General features: G+C 43.3%; 2 pseudogenes; one reads left to right on the plus strand and one right to left on the minus strand.

Moving 5' to 3' along the window:
* Nucleotides 1–952: 952 nt before the first annotated feature.
* LOC148108874 (NADH dehydrogenase [ubiquinone] 1 beta subcomplex subunit 3 pseudogene) lies at nt 953–16,520 on the plus strand (annotated as a pseudogene).
* On the minus strand, nt 7,384–7,574 carry LOC148108875 (translation machinery-associated protein 7B pseudogene; annotated as a pseudogene).
* Nucleotides 16,521–18,619: the final 2,099 nt, after the last annotated feature.

Here is an 18,619-nt window from a genome sequence, read left to right on the forward strand (position 1 = left end):
ATATTGTAGCATGTATCAAAATTTTATTCCTTCGTATGGCCTAATAATAACCTCTTATATGGATATACCATATTTGGCTTATCCATGGATCAGTCTGGACAACTGGGTTATTTCCACCTCTTAGCTAGTATGAATAATGCTGTCACAAGTATTTGTATGTAAGCTTCTGTGTGGACATGTGTTCTCCTTTCTCTTGGGTATGAATCTCGGAGTGGAATGTCTGGGTCAAATAGGAGCTCTTTGTTTAACTTCTTGAGGAACCGCCAGACTGTTCTCCAAGGTGACTGCACCACTTTATATTCCCATCAGCAACATATGAGGGTTCCAATTTCCCCACATCTTGCCGGCACTGTTTATTACCTGGTTTTTCACCCTAGCCATCCTAGTAGGTATGAGGTGGTATCCGTTTTATTTTTCATTTGCATTTCCCTGATGATTGACTGATGGTGTTGAACATCTTTTCATGGGCTTGTTGGAGATGTGTCTGTCTTCCTTGTAGTTGGAGAAATGTCTGCTCGGACCTTTTGTTCATTTTTTAATTGTATGGTCCTTTTGAGTCAAGAGTTCTTTATATATTCTAGACACAAGTTCCTTATCAAATATATGACTTGCAAGTACTTTCCCCATTCTGTGGGTTGTTTTTTCACCTTTTTGATTGTCCTTGCAGCACAAAAGTTTAATTTTGATGAAGTCCTTTTTTTTTTTTTTTTTTTTAAGGAGGCTCCACACCCAGCACAGAGCCCAACGTGGGGCTTGAATTCATGACTGTGAGATCAAGACCTGAGCCAAATCAAGAGTCGGATACTCAACTGAGGAAGCATTCTGGTGACCCTGATTTGTTTTTTATTCTTTGGTTGCTTGTTCTCTGGGTGTCATATATAAGAATCCATTGCCAAATCCAAGGTCACAAGGATTTACCCCTATGTTTTCCTACGAGAGTGTTACAGTGTTAGTTCTTATAATTTAGATGTTTCATTCGTTTGAGTTAATTTTTGTATGTGGTATGGGGGCAGTAAAGGTCCAACTTCATTCTGTTCCATGTGGATATGCACGTGAGTTTCTTTTTGAGCCCTCTCTTTTCATTCTGGCTGTGGTAGTTAAGGCTATTTTGATTAGAGCCGTCCTGTAGGATACAGAAGTGATGTGCGTAGGCATTGTGACCCCACTGTTTAATTTTTGACCCAGTCAATACATGTTAAAGAAGCTGATTCAGGAGGACATACATTTAGACTATTTGGTCTCAGATTTTTTTATATTATCATAAAAGATCAGCTTTGATATTTGTAAATAAAGCCATCACTGGAGATGAAATGGGCAGTTTTATTGATAAAATAGGAAGGAAAATTCTCCCTAGCTCTGTGGCTCTAATTTAGCATTGTTCAGGGAGTTCGTGGCTCCTGGCTCACACTCCTGCCACCCTTGGCTTCCCATTGCTTTATCCCGTTATTTTCCCCCCGTCCCTCCTATGACAGTGGAAGACTTGGCCTTCTTCTATTTATATGGAGTCCCTGCACCTGTGCGCTGGCTGCCATCACTTGTTATCTGCTCAGGAACCTCTGCTCTCTATTAACTTCTGTCTGCCTGGTCCTTTAGTCTCTACTGATCCTGCCCATCAGTATTTTAATGCCTCTAGCTTGTTGCAAGACTTGCATGCCTTGATCCTATTTTCCCCTCAACCTGTGCTCCCTACCTCCATGCCCTGCCCTCCACCAGCCAGCCAGACTCCTTGAGACAGTCCTCTTTACTTAGGTTTTCACCGTCCCCCCTTACACTCACTTCTCAGTGCACTGCAAACTTCTGAGTCCATTGTCCCAAGGCCCCAGTGAGGTCCATGCTACCAAACACTTTTTGGTTCTCATCTTGTCTACCAGTGAGGACTAAGCATGACAAGCCAAGAATAAGGGAATTGGGAAGGCCACTGTCAGTGACCTTACTTGACTCCCTCAGCGGTCAGTGCTATGGGTCATTTCCTCCTTCATGAAATAGACTCTTCTCGGGGGCTCCAAATTATTATGCTTCCCTAGTTTTCTTCCCCTCTGGCTGCTCCTTCTTAGTCTCCTTGACAGACATTCTTTCCTCTATCCTCCTTAGGTCTCTTTTCACTCTTAACCCTCTTCCTGGGTGATAATTATTCCTGTGGATTTAATTACCTTGTGGACACAAGTGACCCTCAAATCCGTATCCTCTGCCTATATGCAAAGATCTCCAAATCTTTTTTTTTTTTTTTAAGATTTTATTTTTAAGGGGCGCCTGGGTGGCTCAGTCAGTTAAGCATCTGCCTTCGGCTCAGGCCATGATCCCAAGGTCCTGGGATTGAGTCCCACATCGGGCTCCTTGCTCACCGGGGAGTCTGCTTCCTCCTCTGCCTACTGCTCCCCCTGCTTGTGCTCTCTTGCTTGCTCTCTCTCTGACAAATAAATAAAATCTTTTAAAAAAAGATTTTATTTTTAAGTAATCTCTATACCCAATGTGGGGCTCGAACCTGCAATCCCAAGATCAAGAGTCTAATGCTCAACTGACTGAGCCAGCCAGATGCTCCTAAAGGTCTCTTTATCTCTTTATCTCCAAATCTTTATCTCCTGCTTTGATCCATTTGTCAAGATTTGAGTGTTTACAAAGGACTGAAAACTGACCAACTTGCTTCTCCTTCAGAATTCTGTTTTCATAAAATGACTGTACCATTCACTCAGTTGTCCAAACTAGAACTCTGAGAGTTGTTCTAGATGTCTAGTTTCCCCTTGCTCCCTGACCTTAATTAATGCCCAATGCCTGTTGAGTCTACCTACTACATGTCTCCTGAGTCCTTCCACTTCTCTCCATCCCCACTGTCACCACCCTGGCCTTAACCAGCACGAGCAGACCCCTGGACTCCTCTGTCAGTGTCTCTGATCTCATTTTTCCACATGTTTCCCTCCAACTGGATCCCCACTCTGCAGTCAGAGTCTCCCTAAAATGTCAGTTGGATCAGGTCCTTACTTAGATACAATTAGCTAAGGCCTTCTCATTGCCTTAGGATGAAGATGCAAATCTTCAACCCCCTACACAAAGCCGTCCATGACCTGGCCCATGCTGGCTTCCACATGATAAAAGCAATGATTAGCAAAAGTTTGAGAAAGGGCCCAAGGGCAGAAGCTATGACCACATTGTTCAGCGCTTAGTTTTCAGCTGCATAAAGCTAGTCTTGAGACAGAGCAGGGACTGACTGGACTCGGTTCCCCACAACACTGACCGTGACACCCAGCATTCCTTGGTAGCTGAGTAGCCTATCTCTCAGCAATGCGGAAGCCGGATGCTGCCCAGAGGAGAGACTCAACTACGAAGCCGCGAAGACCAAACCAAACCAGTCTGTGCCAAGGTGGACCCCAGCACTGACCTTCCGCTGACTTTTTATCTCATTTTAGTACTGAAAATCATGCCCATGAGTGGAGATTTAACATGCTAATGAGACATAAGATGCGTGAAGAAGCATGTTCTGTCCGCTGCACCTGCGTTCCCAACTTCCTGTATCTCTCCCGCCCTTACGTGCTTTGATGTCACTCCTTTCCCACCTCAGTCTCTGTAAAAACTTTTCCAGGCCTTTGTTGAAAAAAACCAGCCTGAAACTTCCAGTTTGGCTTCCAGTAAATTTCCATCGCTTGGAGAGCCCAAGGACCCTAGTCGGTAACAGTCTCATGGTAAGCAGTTTAATCAGGCCTAGGCTTTCACCTGGGTACTTCACTGCAACTTTCATATTGACTTCATACCAGTTTTATTATCAATCTTGTATCCATTCTGAAACCCTTCTAGGAGTATATCGATGTGTCTTTTCCCTTGCAGTAAGTATCAAGAGAGGAATTTGAAATCTATTTATTAGATGTTACATATAAATATTTGAGTATTTCTTTTAAAGTTTTTATTTAAGTGATCTCTATACCCAACGTGGGGCTCGAACTCATGACCAAGATCAAGAGTCACATGCTCTACTGAATGAGCCAGTGAGGCACCCCCTATAGTCCAGAAATTCTTTTTTTTTTTTTAAGATTTATTTATCTATTTGAGAGAGAGAGTGCCGGGGGGGCAGGGGGAGAGGGAGAGTCTTAAGCAGACTCCACGCTCAGCATGGAGCCCTACACGGGGCTTGATCCCACTATCCTGAGATCATGACCTGAGCTGAAACCAAGATTTGGAATCTCAACCAAGTGGGCCACGAAGGCGCCCCTAGTCCTGAAATTCTTAAGAAAGACTGGACATCACATGTTTCCAGCTCTAAATCTCCAGGTCGGGGGTGAGATTGTCCCTGCTTAGATAAGCAACCACCTGGCCCAGTCACCCGCGGACAGGCAGAGTCATGATGCACTAACATGGTGGCTTCTGTGGTAGTTATGTGGATGGGGTGTGTGTGTGTTGGGGGGGGGGGTTATTGAAGAGAAGAATAATAAGTGGTTGTTTCCAGAAGGAAAGGCACTCTGTATTTACAAAACAACAGTCTTCACAACAACATGAAATTTTGCTAAGATCAGAAAAAATTACGTTATTTTTAAGTCTTGTAATTTTCTGTGACTTCTTAGTAAATCGGCACTGACCTATCCCTTTATCTTTCAAACAGCTAAACTCATTCTTTACTAGATATCATAAATTCTTTCTGTTTGTCATTAACTCATAAAAAGTAGAGATTATCTGCTTCAATCCTGTCATTTTAGAGAGGATGAACTCAAGCCCGGAGGGGTGACAGGTGATGTTTCTTCTCCTCTGCCCAAACCACCCATCCTGCATAAGGCCTCCCTACACCTGAGCTTGTGCCCCTAAGACTGTTCAGAACCAAGTCTTGGAAGGACAGCAAGCCTGACAGTCCTGTGGTAATGTCCCTCTATTCAGCTGCATGTCCTAGCCCCTGACACAGACTGGGAAACCTTGAGTCTTTTCCTGCATAATTTATCTAACTCCCCGACGTTCACTGGAGCACGGGTAGAACAAAGAGTTTTCAAGGATGTAATGCCGAGGCGATAGGCACGTTCTGAGGGAGGGGCGCTTCAGGCCTCTAACTGTTACAGATTGTTGATCTGGGAGTCTAAATACCAGAACACATCCTAACAACAACATTGCTGAAAAAGGCTCCCCCGACCCCACCTCCATTAGTATTCATCTTTTTTTGAAGCACACCATTGTATTAGTGGAAGAATGCAGGGTATGCTTAAAGTATGAACTATCAGGTCCGGCTTGACTGGCCACATCACATGGTCTAATCCATCTTATAAGGGCAGGATGGTAAAAACAGTAAGGGACAGGAGGAAGAAAGTGGCCCAGAGTGACAGGCAACTGCTAAAATGGCTTCCAGCAGTCATGTCTTTATTAAGTTCTCCTTGAGTATGGGCTGGACCTAGGGAGTTCTAACAAATAGGGTATGGCAAAAGTGACTAGGTTACAGAAGACTGTGACTTTCATCTCTCTCTCTCTCTTTCTCTCCCTCTCTCTCTCTCTCATGTTTGCAGCCCTTTGTGTGAGGGAAGCAAGATGCCATTTTGTGAGCTGTCCAATGTCCACACAGCAAGAAACTGATGTCTCGCCAATAGCCAGAGAGACCTAAGGTCAGGCAATAACCATGAGTGAGTTTGGAAACAGATCTGCCCCCAATGAACATTGAAGTGACTACAGTCTCCCCAGAAACCCTGATTGCAGTCTTGTAAGAGACCCTGAGCCAGAGACCCCAGCAAAGCCATACCCAGATTCCAGGCCCACAGGAACTGTGAGATGACAAAATTTTTTTTCTGTTCTAAGCTACTAAATTTGGGGGTAATTTGTTACAGAGCAGTGTTTGGCTAATATTCTCAGTGGGAAGCTACCTCGTGTTGAGAACTCATCAGACATTTCATGAAATGAAGGCTACTCACTGGTGAGCTGGAGACATTCTAGATACACAAGCTGAACGAGAAATTTAAAGGGGAAAGATCTTGTAAGAGCTGATATATCTTTTTAATAGAGCTGTTACTATAAAACTGGTGGTATGAATTTAGCCATAGTCCTATTAACAATCACCAAGGATTTCCTAATAAAAAAGTCATATATTTTTATTTTTGCATGATACTTTTGAAAACAGGGCTCTATTTTTTTAAAGATTTATTTATTTATTTTAGAGAGCCAGAATGTGAGTGAGAGAGTAAGTGGGGGGAGGGGCAGAGGGAGAGAATCTTCAAGCGGACTTCCCACTGAGCGCGGAGCCTGAAGCGGGGCTCCAATGCCAGGACCCATGAGATCACGACCTGAGCCGAAACCAAGAGTCTGACGCTCCACCCAGGCGCCCCAGGGCTCTTTTTTAAGGGAAGGAGTGTGCATTACAAATTCTGATTTTTTTGTCACTGAAATTAGGTAAAATACTTATGAGTGTAAATCACTTAATATTTAGGAACATGGATTTTCCCCATTTTCAGCCCACACAGTCGTTTTGGATCCGTGGTGGCCTAGTGTAGTGGTCGACAGCACAGATTCTGAATCCCGACTGCATAGACTTCAACCCTAGCCCCACTGAGTTACCAGCTCTCTGACTCTGGGAAGTTACTTAATCTCTCTTTACCTCAGTGTCTCCATCTGGAGAGTGGGGATAATAGTGGTATTCTACTTCATTGGGATTTTATGAGGATGGCACATATTAATAAATATAAAGCAATTAAAATAGTGTGTAGCTTACAGTTAGTGCCGTATAAGTATTTGCGTGTTAGGAGGAGGTCAGAAAGGGTGTTGAGTGAACCAGTTTGCAGTAGAGCCCCAGAAACACTGCACCGTGACGTGAAAGTTAGTGTAGCAAATGCTCCCCCTCCAAAGGCCGGGAGACTAGGACCCAACAATTTACACAGAACATAAGCCATGCTTCGTCTGATTCAAACTGTTGGAGAAAACGTGCTGGCTAGTATTTCAAACAGTTCATGGATATGTTTTTTTTCCCTGTTCAATGCTTGTTATCCCTACACCATCATAGAGGAGCGCACGCTCGCACACACCCTCCCTAACCTCTTTTTTTATGATTGGTTGCTTTTTTTTTTTTTTTTACAAAAGTTTATTCTTTTTTTAAAAAAAGATTTATTTATTTTAGAGAGGGGAAGAGAGAGAGAGCAAGTGTTGGGGGAGGAGCAGAGGGAGAGAGAGAGAGAGAATCTTAAGCAGACTCCCTGCTGAGTGTGGGGCTCGATCTCATGACCCTGAGATCATGACTTGAGCTGAGACCAAGAATCGGATGCTCAATGGACTGAGCCACCCAGGTGCCCCTACAAAAGTTTATTCTTAAATGTACAACAGGACTAAGATAACACTTCACTTTAGCTACAGGTGGCAACAGATGTTATGACAGGGAGTCCAGATGTTTACACAGGAGTGGAATTAAGGATCACCATGCCCTCAGGCACAAGGAACACCTTACTTGTTGCCAGATTTCCTAATTCCGCCTATAACCAGGGGTCCTTCCCTGTGGCCTTTGCTTTTAGCTCCTTAAGTTTCTTTTGTTCCTCTTTCTGTTTCTGCTTGAATGCCTCACCTTCCTCGTCAGTCTCCTTGGCCTTCTTGGGCTGCTTTGGAGACTGCTTCTTGCCATCTTCATGGCCAGACATGGCACCTGCTGCCCCTTCCCCAGACCCTCCTCCCCAACCTCTCTTGACTAAAGATCCTTTGGTGAGGAGGAAGAGTCTGTGGAGAGCAAGGAATGGCATGTAGCACCTTCCTCCCTATCCCTCCCCCTCTCCCTTGAGTTCCCTGAATGTGTGCAGAGGAATGTTAGGACCCCACAATCCACAACACTGATTTGGGGAACCAGAGTAAAGGAGACCTGTGTCTCACTCCCATTTGTAGCTCTGGGAACAGGCGTGTTTCAAAGAACTCTCCAAGCACCATCAAGGGGGTGGTAGAGTAGATGGTTGGGTGGGCCATGTGGGAAGAGAGGCCTGAGGTAGCCCAGGGTGGCAGGGAAGAAGAGCAAGATATTTTTCATGCCGCTAAAGACTGAAAGGTTGACCAGATTCCTATGTGAAATCCTACTCCCCACTGTGATGGTAGGAGGAGGTAGGGATCTTTGGGAGGTGATTAGGTCATAAGGGTGGAGCACTCATGAGTGAGATTAGTGCCCTTATAAAAGAGACCCCAGAGAAATCTCTCACCCCACTCACCATGTGAGGACACTGCAGGAAGACTGACCCAGGAACCAGGAAGCAGGCTCTCACCAGACACTGAATCTGCTGGTGACTTAATCTTGGATTTCCAAGCCTCCAGATCTGTGAGAAATGAATTTCTGTTGTTTATAAATTTCTCTGTTGCAATAGTGTGAACAGACTAAGACACATACCATCAAGAATGATCTGAAGAGCTAAGAAAGAAGGTCCTGGGATCCAAGCAGTGTTGTAAGCAGGCTGCAAAGACCAGGATAGAGCCGCCTCCTATTCCATGACCACATCTTGATAGACTTTAAGATGATCTTCCCTGGAGCCTGGATACAACTCTGGGAAGAAGTGGGAAACCCCCAAATCAACTGAGAACATCCTGAATGGACAGTTCAGCCCAAATTAACTAAGATTAAGTTTTCAGACAAAGACAGAATGAAGGCTTTAGATAGAAATTAAGTCCAATTGTAGACAAGTTTATGTTTTTGCATACCTAAATCTGTATCCTATATAATAAACTGGCTGGCTTTACTTAGTCATACAAGTTGAAATACGTTTTAGAAAAAAACATAAAATTACACCATGAAATTTTCATTACAGAAGAAGTTAAATAATTCAGATTAGCATCTCTTCACTGGGCCTTGTGTATTTGCATCACACATGGATTTGGTTCAACGCTGGGTCAGTGGAGATTTCCCTGAAATATCAGCAACATTTCTGAACACACATTTCCATCCAGGAACTGATCTCATCTCCTGTAACCATCTCTCTTGAACTAGCACTGCATTTATGAAATAAAGCAAAAAGTATGGGTCTTAAGTGTAGCTGTTCCTTGGAGGGCAAAATCAACTACCTGCTAAGAAAAATTAACTCTTGGAGTGCCTGGCTGGCTCAGTCAGTGGCGCATGTGATTCTTGATCTTGGGGTGGTCAGTTCAAGCCCCATACTGGCACAGAGTTTACTTTAAAAAAAATTCTTCAAATAAATTAATTCTTGGGGCCCCTGGGTGGCTCAGTCAGTTAAGCGGCTGCCTTTGGCTCAGGTCATGATCCCAGGATCCTGGGATCAAACCCTGCATCGGGTCCCTGCTCAGCGGGGAGCCTGCTTCTCCCTCTCCCTGTCACTCCCCCTGCTTGTGCTCTCAATCTCTCTGTCTGTGTCAAATAAATAAATAAAATCTTTTAAAAAATTAATTCTTCCAATTTTACTTCGGACACGAGATATTGCGTTGTTACTCATAGTAGCAGAATTACTTTACATACTTGAATGAAGGACAGTTTTTGTGTTTGCCTTCACTTTCTACGTCCCCTAAGATTTTAAAATACTTACAGCAGAGGAGCTCTATTGGAGACAGAGTATGTGGATTATTTTTAAGAGGGGATAATTTGAGAGCTCAAAGTAGCTCTTCATTCATCCAATTAACCCACACTGAATGCACCTGCTGGGGTTAGGCACTGACCTCCCTGCTGGAGGTATGGCATGACTAAAACATAGACACATGAGGAACATTTTGGAGAAAGAAAAAAGACGAAGATTTCCCCTGCAGGTAATAAGGTGTATGATATAGTTACCATATCAGAACACAAAATATCAGAAAAAATAAGAAATCAAAACAGAAGAGACAGGTAAATGAAAAAGAATGAAGTTTAAGAGGGGCGTCTAGTTCGGCTCAGTTGGTTAAGCACCCAACTCTTGATTTCAGCTCAGGTCATGATGTCAGGGTCGTGAGATATGGAGCCTTGCATCAGGCTCCATGCTCAGTGGGGAGTCTGCTTGAGATTCTCTCTCTCTCCCTCTGCTGCTCCCCCATCTTGGTGCGTGCTCTCTCTCTCTCTCTCAAAAAAAAAAAAAAAGTTTGATAAATACAGTTAGAGCAACAGTCTAATCTTTGCAAAAAATTAAATAAAACGGAGATTCTTACCTTATAGCCAATACCGATTAAGGATTGAGTGTAAGAAGTAAAAACATAAAAAAGCAAGAAAAAATTGTAGATGAATGTTTTTTATAATTATGGGATGGGAAACACTTTTTTAAATGTGACACCAAAGGCACAGCCTTAAAGATTGTTCAGCTGTAGTAGATAATGCTAGTTTTCCGAAGTGGTTGTTATAGTTTACGCTTCTATAAGTAGTTTATAGAGTTCCAGTTGCTCTATATCCTTGCCAACAGCCAGGTATTGTCAGTTTAAATTTTTTTATGCATTTTAGTAATTGTAAGTATCTCAATGTGGTCTTTTTTTTTTTTTTTTTAAGATTTATTTATTTTAGGGGAGGAGGGGCAGAGGGAGTAAAAGAGACAATCCTTAGGCAGACTCTGAGCCAAGCATGGAGTCCAATGTGGGGCTCGATCCTGTGACCCTGAGATCATGACCTGAGCCAAAACCAAGAGCCGGGAGCTCAAGCAGCTGCACCACCCAGGTGGCCCTCTCACTGCAGTTTTAATTTGCACTTCCCTGATGACTAAAATGTTGGGTACATTTTCTTTGCTAATAAATATGTATATATTTTTAATCCAGCAATCTTAATCTAGGGCTTTATTCTGAAGAAATACACACACACACTGGAATTATCCAATAATTGTATTCTGATGAAACATTTTTGGATATTTATACTGTGAAATATGATTATCTAGTGATAATTATTAATATCTTGATGGTGGTTAATCTTAGGAGTAGAATGGTGGGTCATTATTTTAACCTCTTAACAAAGCTTTAATACATTTCTAGTTGTGTCCTGACAGGAGATTTTTAAATATGTTCTGAACTTTTAGACATTTCCTGAATTTTTCACAGCATATATTGTTTTTACTTTTGGAAGACATAGCGAAAAGTATTTTTATATTATTTTGTAACAACAGATAGAAATAAAAAATATAATCCTAAATAACCTAACAGAATACCCACAATTTAATCATGAGCAATGTCATTGGAGGTCAAGTTTTTCATTTAAAATGCAAAAGATATACCTAGTGCCCATATCTTTCTAAATACGATGTCATTTTTTTTTCAAGTAAGCTCTATGCCCAACATGGGTCTTGAATCACAACCCCAAGATCAGGAGTTGCTTGCTGTATTGACTGAGCCAGTCAGGTGCCCCCAATTTCTCTCTGAAAAGAATCAGCGTTCCTTGGAGAAACTGCTGAGAAAGCACAAGATGAGCCAGGAACATGGGAACATTTTGATATAACAGAAAGTATGGAAATGAAAAACAAACGAAAAAGAGAGATAGGAACACATTGAAAGGACATAGACCTATTATCAAGGACAGCGCAGTGGCTAAGTCTGGGACAATTTTTGAGCTAAAGATAAACCAGGACAGTAAAGTATTATAACTCATTGAATAAAATAGGAATCCATTAATTCACACGGATGATAGATAACTGAATAAATGGGGCTGAGCAAGGGAGGGTCCTCCCTAACAGTGAAATATAGATTGATAAGTGTGGAGGGAGGGATACTGTTGAAAGATCACCATTTTGCAAACCTCATAGTGAAGAACGGTTTGGGCAAGAAATAGCAATGATTGCTAAATCTAGGGGGGAAATGTTTGATGAGGAAGAGGTTATTTACTCAATTCTGAACTGTGTCTCCATAAATCGCTCATTAGTTGCATGGGAAAAATAGTAACTCTACCGTGGAAAACGACGACATCTGGATCCATTGATCAAAATTAACCAACAGGCCTCTGAAACCAATAATACATTATATATTGATTAATTGAATTTAAATTAAAAAATGGAAAAAATTAAAAACAAAACAAAACAAAATTAACCAACAGGGTGCAGATCGACATGGTGTGATTCCAGATCTGATACTCAGAGAAGAACAAAACATCACTTTTGTGCCATTCTGGCAGGGGACCCATGACCTGAATCAAGTCATGAGAAGACACTAGGCAAGTCTGGAGAACATTCTACAAAACAACTGGCTTATGTTCTTTAAATGCATCAATGTCATGAAACACAAAGAAATACTAAAGAACCGTTCCAGATTGAAGAATATTAAAGAAACAAGACAATTTAATGCATATGTGATCTTTGGTTAAAGCTTATACTAGAGGGGCGCCTGGGTGGCACAGCGGTTAAGCGCCTGCCTTTGGCTCAGGGCGTGATCACGGCGTTATAGGATCGAGCCCCACATCAGGCTCCTCCGCTATGAGCCTGCTTCTTCCTCTCCCACTTCCCCTGCTTGTGTTCCCTGCCTCGCTGGCTGTCTCTATCTCTGTCAAATAAATAAATAAAATCTTAAAAAAAAAAAAAAAAGCTTATACTAGAGGGGGACAGTGCTATAAAGAATTTATTGGTATAATTGACGAAATTGGAATATGGATTGCAGAGTAGAAAAAAGTATGTATCAAGTTTAAATTTCATGATTTGAAACTGTGTTGAGATTATGTAGGAAAATATACTTGTTCTTAAGAACTAAACAAGGAACTATTAAGAGTATAACAAAGGCATGAGCTATATAAACTCAAATGGTTCAGAGAAAGTAAATAATTACAGAGGGAGAAAAAGAAAATAAATGTGATGAAATCAGAAAGAAATGATTATTCTGGATAAAGGCAGTATGGGAGTTCTCTGTAACTTTGGCAACTTTTTTTTTTAAAAAAAAAATTTATTTATTTGTCAGAAAGAGAGACAGAGCACAAGCAGGGGGAGTGACAGGCAGAGGGAGAAGCAGGCTCCCCGCTGAGCAAGGAGCCTGATGCAGGGCTTGATCCCAGGACTCTGGGATCATGACCTGAGCCAGTGTCAGACGCTTAACCTACTGAGCCACCCAGGCATCCCACAACTTTTCTTTACATTTGGAATTATTAAAAACATAGTTTAATAATAATAACACTCATAGTTGTAATCATGGGCTTGGTTTGAATTTTTTTATCCTAAACACACACACAGACACACACACACACACACACATTTAACTGAGATACGTGGACGTAATTTATCTGGGGTGGGGGAGTAACAAGAGGGCTAATTTGGGAGTGTATGGACATGTCCCTCAGTTCTTGCTTAATGGAAGACAGGCAGGCGAGCAGACCACAGTAATGAGTCTCAGAAATGGAAGATGGTGGCCGAGGCTGGAGAGCTGAATATTGAGATTCCTGGGAGGTCAGTTTGCTGTCAGACATGGCCCATGGACATGGACATGAACGTGGTCATAGCAACATGGAACCTCCAGCTTATAAACAATGGATGATAGAAGGGACACCATTAGAAACTGCCTGGGGGAAGCTGTCTGCCTGAGGTCTATGGCATCCAAGGGGGCCACAGTGAGGCTTGGAGGTGCATGGATGGCTTTGCAAACAACGTTTCCTTTGTTGGTGCATTATTTAAAGAATTCAGTGGGAGATGTGCTGCATTTGCGGTAACTGTAGGGGCTGAATATTACCTGAAAGAAAGATAAGGAGCATCGCTGAAAATAATACCTGGAAGTATCTTAGAGGCTTCATAATTCTCTTATAAAAATAAGATTTGTTGGCCGTAAACAACAACAACGAAAACCCAACGAAATGGAAGATGGTGTAACCTCCTTGTCTATAGAACATCACCTTGTCAGTCTCATTTCCTTTCCTTCTGCTGAAACGGGAAGCACAGTGGCCGGACACCATGCTGGTAATTCTGCTCCTTTGTTTCAGCCACTAAATCTCATCAGCCAACGCACTGGTAAGTCAATCTCTTGTTTCTCAATCCTAATTCCAAACGGAACACCTGTTTGGATATTTGAATTTGGTTCAATAACCCGTACAGGCTTATTTTTCTATCTTGAACAAACCAACAAAACTCCTATATTTTTGAAGCTAGACAATTTGAAAACTGCCTGTCAATAAACAAGCCAACAGACCGCCATTGAAGAGGAAACTTTCTGGCACAAACAAGGCGGGGATGCCTGTGGTAACAGGAATGGGACTGTCCCAGCCCTCAGGAGTTATGGTCACAGGTGGCAACTTGTTTTAGAATGGCCGGTGATCTTTGTTCTTTTGTTTTTCTTTTTGTTTTTCTCCCCTGCAGAAAGCTTTTTTTTTTTTCTTTTAAGGTTTTATTTAAATTCGAGTTAGTTCACATGCCCTGCAGAAAGCTTTATTGCTTCCACTCGGCCCACAGCTTGGGAGACGGCTCCAGGGGGGTTAAAGAGCTACCTAGTGGCGGGGCACCTACGTGGCTCTGTCGGTTACGTGTCTGACTTCGGCTCAGGTCATGATCTCGGGGTTCTGGGATCGAGCCCCATGTCGGACTGCCTACGGATCAGGGAGCCTGCCGCTCCCCCTGTGCGCGTTCTCTCTCTCTCTCTCTCTCTCTCTCTCTCTCTCTCTCTCTCTCTCTCTCTCAAATAAACAAGATCTTTTTAAAAAGCTACCTAACGGCTGCAGGGAGAGGCGTGGGCAGAAGTTCTAACTTGTTGCTACAGGGGGCGCTCAAGAGCTGCCGGGCTCAGGAGGCTCCTCGTTGTACTTGGGGGTGAGCCTTTCCAAGACACACTCTCCCTACCCAGCCTGCAGAAGGGAGTCAGATTGTTACCATGTTCTTGAGGATTGTCACCTCCTCGTCTAAAAAGAGGTTCTCCAGGAAGTCGCAGAGATGAGGGTGTGCTCGGGCAGAACGCAGGGCCCGCTGCAGGTTCTCCTCTGGACCCGTGGTGGCTACCGTGGTGGCCCGGGGTTTACCCCACTCATCTTGGGACGGCTTCGGCAAGCCTTGGGAGAGGTCGTAGCTGCTGCACTGGGTTCGCCTTTCGGGACATGCTCAGCACCTTCGTGCTTCTCAGCCAACCCGTGAGAAGTGGCGAACTCCCTCCGGGGCCCCAGCCTCGCGGTGGGAACAGAAGCCCAGAGAGAGGTAGGTGTAGGAGGCTCCCAGATGCATGTTGGCCAGGGGGGTTGACAGCGGACCACATCTTGTGTCAGGTTTGGCGAGCAAACCCCAAGATGGCAAATAAAAAGATTATTCCAGACACCTTAGGAGAAAGGAGAGGCCTGGGGACCAGAGGCTCCAGTGGAAAGGCCCTGAGCCAAGCTTTGTCTCCACTTTTTTTGGGGTCTTAGCAATACATTAGGCCCAAGTGCAAAGCAAGGAGGAGAAGGTAACTTTAATGGTCAGGATAATAACATATGGGCGGCGTGTGATAAGGGTGAGGAGGCAAGGAGTCCGTGAAGTACGTGATTACCCCAGGTGCCTGGTGGTTTTTTTGTTTTTGTTTTTGTTTTAATTTAAACATTTACTCCCTAGATGAGAACCTTGAGCCGCGGTAAGAATCCAGCTGTCTTCAGCCAAGAAACTTCAAAGGAGGCCCAGCGTTCTGGGCACTCCTCCTTTGTTTTTCAATTAGTCTCATCCAGGGAGGCATCTATAAGTCAGATTTTGTCTATCCAGGCACTGCGAAGTCCCACAGCCTTGGTGGAATCATTCTGGTAAATCTGGAAGCTCATGGTTGACCAGCAGTAAGGAGCTAAGCTCAACCTCCAGGGTTGGCTGGTCTGAAGGCAGAAGATGGCCAAGAAGATAGTTCTGAAAGTTGCAACTGGAAAAGAGGTTGGAGGGAGGCTGGAGGCTAGAAGAAGGCATATCCCTGGATCTGTTCCAGCCACACGCTGTTGAAGTAAGAGACAGGTCCACAGGCCCACTGCACGCACTGCCGGTAGGTAGTCTTTGACATAGGTGTAGGAAATGCCATGGCTTTACTAACATGACAGGTGGAATACAATTCAGCAGTGTAAGGCCCACCCAAAAAGGATTTATTATATTAATTTATTTATTGCCACAATTTTAAAACTTTATGTTATGGAGACTTTCAAATATACACCAAAGTAGAGGGAATACTCTAATGTACAGATTGATTGTATTTAGTTTTTGCCTTTGAAACCTCCCACTGGTCTGGCCTTTGTAAAAGGCATGCCTAACCTATTCATTTTCCTTCCCAGCCCCCAACCCTTATTGAGACAAGTAAGTAAAAGTAAAACTGGTGGCACAGACCACAGGGTTGGCTCTAGCTACGATGTAGACTTGGCTAAATGATGTTTGGAAAAGACGTTAAGGTTTGAAGCTTATGAGGCACCGGCTAGTGCAGCTAACATGCGAGGCAGGTATCTTTCCAAGAAGAGGCCAGGGGAGCAAAGAAGTTAATGATGCTTCGAAGTGTATGCGTCATTCACCCTCAGGTGGGCATCTACAGTGGGAGAAGATGGCTAATTTTAGTTGAAACATTCTAGGTTACGTTACAAGGCTTCCTTTCTTTTCTTTTAAAAGCATGTATTTATAATCAAGTATTAACTTTGCCCAAAAAACTAAAAATAGTAGAGGTAACAAGAAAGGTAAACATATTTCAAGGCCATCTTTATTAAGAAACTTTTTGGGAGGGATACCTGGGTGGGTCAGTCGGTTACGCATCTGCCTTTGGCTCAGGTCAGAATCTCCAGGTCCTGGGATCGAGGCCCCCCCCCCCCCCGAGTCCCCCATCGTCGGGCTCCCTGCTCAGTGGGGAGTCTGCTTCTCCTGCTCCCTCTGCCCCTCCCCCCCCCGGTCATGCACTCGCGTGCTCTCTCTCTCTCTCTCTCTCTCTCTCAAATAAATAAATAAAATCTTTAAAAAAAAAAAAGAAACTTTTGGGAGAATGAAACTAGGTACTCATGTCAAATTTTAGGTCTTAGTTAACTTCAGCTTCTGTAGCTTAATTCTCCTGCCACTGGAGTCCTCTGTTTCCTCGAGCGCCTTGGGAGAAGTCACTGAAGAAACGGTTCTGAAAGGCACAGAAAAAAAGGGACATGAGAGATTATGTGAGTGTTGTGTCAGGGGGAAATGAGGGACATGAGCTTAGGATGTGGAATCTATCTTACTGAAGTTGCACACAGATGTTTGTACAAGGAGGTTTATTGCACTGTTGGTACAGTGAACATTTAGGAATAAATATCCATCATCACAGAACTGAGCTAGTGAATTGTTTGCCCACACTGAAATACCCTGCAACTACTAAAAAGCATGAGATAGAGGTAAATACACTGATATGGGGAGATTCCCAAGACATACGTTTTTTTGTTTTTTTTTAAATTTATTTATTTATTTATTTGAGAGACAGAGTGAGTGAAAGAGAGTACAAGCTGGAGGAGGGGCAGAGGGAGAGGGAGAAGCAGGCTCCCCGCTGAGCAGAGAGCCCTATAGGCCTCGATCCCAGGAGCATGGGATCACGAACTGAGTTGAAGGCAGTTGCTTAAATGACTGAGCCACCCAGGTGCCCCTCCAAGACATACTATTAAGAGCAAAACGCAACTTGTGAAACAATGCACACAGCATGACCCTTTTATATTAAAAATCTGTATAATGTATATATATATATGTGTTACATGTAAATGCATAGAATGGGGGCAAGAAGGATGGCCACCAAACCACAGTCCTGGCTAATTTAGAGGGATGTAAAAATGGGGATGAGGATGCAAGTTGACTTTTATACTTTTGCGTGCTAGAATTGATTCCTATTTGAATCTTTTATCATAACAGTGTGTTCATGTTACTTGTGTAATTTCCTTTTTTGTAAAAGATTTATTACTTTATTTGAGGGTGGGGGAGGGGCAGAGGGTAAATGAGAGAGAGAATCTTCAAGCAGACTCTCCACTGAGCAAGGAGCATGACAAGGGGCTCAGTCTCACAACCCTGAGATCACGGCCTGAGCTGAAATCAAGAGTCAGACACTCAACCGACTGAGCCATCCAGGTGCCCCTCACTTGTGTAATTTTCAAAAGATCACTTGATGCATTCAATCTTTCCTGAAAGCAAGAAGTACTAAATTCATAATGTATGTTGAACCCCTTGTGTGCATAATTCTTTGGCATCTGACCTCATCCCACCATCCCCCGTCAAGAGCTAAAAACAAGAGAGATGATTTATGTGACAATTCCTCAAATTCATGCTCAGATCACTTGACTGGCTTGACTTTTTTTTTTGGTCCTACCCTCATCATTAGAGCTCTCAAGGGCATATCTACTTTATTGTCTTCTTGACTGCTGCATTAACTTGATTATTTTTCTTAGTCAGGCTCTCCTGACTCTTGGGTCCACTGTGGCTTAACCCCTCCTAATTAAAGTCTCCAGCCTATAAAATGAGTGCAGAGTCAGCTTTCACTAAATTACTTATTTGGATAAGGAAGCTGATGAAAGGTTTGGAGTTCTGTTGGCAGTTAACAATTCCTCTTGATTACTGGCTTGGTGGTTTTACCTCAAGAAGAGGGAAGTCCTTTGACTCTAAAGATAGAATCAGCTCTGCTCTAGAGAAGACTGAGCCAAGGAAATTTTTCTTAACCTGTGTCTCAGTTATCTATTTGTCGTAAATTGATGGCTCATCTCTGCTCCCCATATCATCAGCTGGGACAACTCAACTGGAACGATGAAGGATTAACTTTCAAGATGGCTCACTCACACGGCTGGCATAGTGGTGCTCACTTAACTGAGAGCTCAGCTAGGGTTGTGGGCCGGGGGCCTCAGTTCCTTTCTAGGTGGGTCTCTCTACAGGATGCTTGG

Source organism: Ursus americanus, chromosome 15 (genome assembly GCF_024610735.1).
Source record: "Ursus americanus isolate L20-20 chromosome 15, mUrsAme1.1.p, whole genome shotgun sequence".
In the NCBI taxonomy this organism is placed as follows: Eukaryota; Metazoa; Chordata; class Mammalia; order Carnivora; family Ursidae; genus Ursus; species Ursus americanus.